This window comes from Molossus molossus, unplaced genomic scaffold (assembly GCF_014108415.1).
Source record: "Molossus molossus isolate mMolMol1 unplaced genomic scaffold, mMolMol1.p scaffold_m16_p_8, whole genome shotgun sequence".
NCBI lineage: Eukaryota > Metazoa > Chordata > Mammalia > Chiroptera > Molossidae > Molossus > Molossus molossus.
Window position 1 is genome coordinate 29,565,331 of NW_023425402.1, and position 3,117 is coordinate 29,568,447.

At 38.7% G+C, this 3,117-nt stretch overlaps 1 pseudogene; it reads left to right on the forward strand.

The window, feature by feature from the left end:
* LOC118621436 lies at window positions 1–2,188 on the forward strand (annotated as a pseudogene).
* Window positions 2,189–3,117: the final 929 nt, after the last annotated feature.

Here is a 3,117-nt window from a genome sequence, read left to right on the forward strand (position 1 = left end):
ATGAAGGTAATGATTTTAAATTCTCCCTTAGTAATAATGTAAGTCAAGAACTAACTATTGCCTTGACTTTCTGAATAATTACAGCATAAAAGAGCTAATGAGACCAATATGCCCTGTTTCTCCATCCTTCATAGTTTTGGACAGTATTCTTTTGTATTCAGATAAGGAGTCCAAAGCCAAAAAACAGTTAACCACTGGCAGGGTAGCTCAGTTGGTTAATGCAGCCTCCTGATGTTTCAATCCCAGGTCAGGGCACGGACAAGAATCAACCAATGAATGCATAAATAAGAGAAGCAACAGATCGATGTTCCTCTCTCTCTCTCTCCCCAAACCTCAAATCAATTAAAAAAAAAAAAAAAAAAAAAAAAAGACTGACCCTTGGGAATTTATAGACCTTTTCTCTTTTCCACAGTCTCTTCCTTTCTTTCTTTTCTTTCCCCAGGATAATAAATACCATAGTCATTGTTCTTCTGCAAATGTGTATCTTTTCCTCACCCCAGCTAAAAATATAAGCAGAGGCAGATTATAGTGGAGGGAAAGGCTATTCCTGATCTGCCCTCACAATTTAAAGTGTCTCAAAACAGATTTCCAATTTTTTAATGTGTTCATTTGAAATGTTTGGAAAACAAACATGCAGAGCATGAAAACAGTTTGCAGTAGTCTCCAGTCAGGTCAGTTTTCTTCAGTTCTACACTCCAATCCTTTTCTTAGTAATCCCGTGGTTTTTTAGTTACTAAATTATTATAAATGTGTTTTTCTCTTTGTGGATAGCTTGGTTAAAATAAGATTATGAAAAGGAACACTGTCTTCTTGTGACTAAATTATAGAAAACTGTTATCATAGTCAAATTACCTATGTTAAAAATACTCTCACTTCCTCAAAACTCTGCTCAGATCTAAAAACCAATCTGAGATATAATGAGTTGATGAAACTTACATCAGTCAGTTCAAATATATTGTAGCCCACACAAGAGACCTGTTTTCTTCAATTTACATATTTAAAAAGCTATTAACATACATCTAATTATCTCTATATCCCGGTATTCGACAAATAGCACAATAAGTAGCAGCATAATCATTTTTAATTTGATATACAATTGAAGCCATATGACAAAACATAAATTATAGCATTTAGATTATGTTGTTTTCATAACAAAAGTAATTTATTGAAAAATATAAAACAGCTATTTTTGTGATGTTCCTTCATACTTAAACCAGCATTCCAGTGTCTCCAGGTGTTCAATTTTTTGTAACCAAATATTACTATTAATAACACCTCAGTATAAAAACAAAATGTTTTCACAATAAAGCAAGTCCCACACACACACACACACAAAAGGTTGCTTGTGTTCCAGTTTGTGTCCTCCTCCCTAAATAAATCTGCTTTTAGTTTTGTGGCTTGGGTATTTGTCTACAGGGCTGGACAAACGAATAAATAAGCACATAAATCTTTTAAAGAAACAGGACATTCCAGCACAGCCTGCATAACAACTTTTAGGTACTCAATCTTGTGACCCAGAACTATCTGCAAAATTTTCTGTTATTCACTTGCATTTAAAGGAATGTCCTCAAATATTCATGACTGGGAGAGAAATCAGAGTCTCTGTTGTTTCAGCTCTTAACAAGATGAAATTTTGTCTCAGAAGCAATAGCTGAGAAAGTTTTTCATCTAATGAAATTATAGCAACTTCTTTACCTCAGCAAAGGTCAAGAAAAGCAAGGGGGAAAGTCAATGTCTGATTTTAATGGTTCTGGACACTTGGTTTCAGTCATCAGCTGTTTACTGGGAGCATATTCTTTGTTAGCACTAAATGAAGAATAGCAGTCAGCAAGACAGGCATGGTCCCAGCAGCACAGATTGCCTAATCAAAGGCAAGTATTGACACATTGAGCAGCAAGCTGCTTCAGGGGCATCTTCAGGAGTCAGCAACCTGGCAGAAGACATCAAAACCTCAGTCAAGAGCCACCAGACTGCCCCTTTTGACAGCCACTTCCCCAACCAGAAACAGAGCAGGACCTGTTGGCAGACTACCTGGATTTCCACCGCTGTGAGGAGGCAATGACCACTAAATGGGGTGGTGTCTTCTGTGCAAATGGTACCGGCACGTGTACAAGTCCCTCTGCCCATGTGCTGGGTGTTCACTTGGGATGACCTCAGGGCAGAAGGCACGTTTCCTGAAAAGTTCTGAGCTGGCTCCACCCCACCTCTCCTCTGTCCTCCACCCTTCTCCCAGGGAGGTGAAGGGGCACCAGAGTACATCCCACCCTGGGATCCTGAGTCACGGCTTAACTAATACTAAATACTTGTTGGAAAAGTGAAGGGGAAAAAAAAGACAATTATCAAGCAGGTATTACAAGTGAGAAAAGTATGACAAAAATAGCCCTGGCCGAGTGACTCAGTTGGTTGGAGCGTTATCCCATAAACGAAAAGGCTGTGGGTTCATTTTCTGGTCAGGGCATATACTTTGCAGGTTCGATCCCCGTGAGGCAAAACCGATCAATGTTTCTCACATCAATCTCTCTCCCCCTTCCTCTCTCTCTAAAATCAAAGAAAACATATCCTTGGGTGAGGTTTTAAAAAGAAAGTATGACAAAAGTAATAAAAATATGGCACTGGATGCAAGTTTCACATTTTGAATTTGGAGACTATATAAACTCAGATGCCATATTTTTATTTTCTCATTCATGAACATCCTTTCCCCTTCACTTCTTTGGAATATTTTTTCCATAAGACAGATTTTATTGTATTTCCTCAGAGCAACAGCAGACAAGATCTATGAAAGAAATATGCTATATCATGTAGGACTTGGACCAGATAAAAGTAACAAAATTCACTTACAAAACAAGTCTGAAGACAGTGGCTGCAGGAGCTGATTCACCTGCATAACGATGCCACCAGAGACCCAGGCTCCTGTGATTCTGCTCCAACCTTCTTCCTTCACCTTCACACCCATTGCCTCATAATTGCAAGATGACTGATGATGCCCTTTGGCCACCACGTCTTCATTAGAGCAAGGAAGGGAAGGAGGAGTAAGGAGAAATGCCATCCATGCCTAACTCCTTTTATTGCTGAAGCCAAATTTTTCCAGAAATGTCAACAACAGGCTTCCTCTTACAT